Source organism: Chelonoidis abingdonii, chromosome 9 (assembly GCF_003597395.2).
Source record: "Chelonoidis abingdonii isolate Lonesome George chromosome 9, CheloAbing_2.0, whole genome shotgun sequence".
NCBI classification, from domain to species: domain Eukaryota; kingdom Metazoa; phylum Chordata; order Testudines; family Testudinidae; genus Chelonoidis; species Chelonoidis abingdonii.
The window spans coordinates 30,155,409-30,155,715 of NC_133777.1; positions in this window are offsets into that span (position 1 = coordinate 30,155,409).

The following is a 307-nucleotide window of genomic DNA, read 5'->3' on the forward strand; positions in this document are numbered from 1 at the left end:
CGGATGTTGTCAATTGAGGAAGAGCGGAACAAACACTGCACACCAGGGTGTGGACGTAGGGGGGCTGGCGTGTGATGCACCCTGGCTGAAGTGTTTCCATTAGACAGGGTTCACAGTTTGGTCAATGAGCTTTCCCATCCCACTATAAAATTGTTCACAGCAGCCCGTGTACACTAGCTGAAGAAATGCCCAAGTGGTATGGGTAAGATGAGAGTAGCTCCAATTCATGAAAGGCTAAGGAGTGTCACCTGAGTTGGCTGGTGTCATGTGAGTTGCTTGAGATGGGGCCATTGCTTTCAGAGACTGT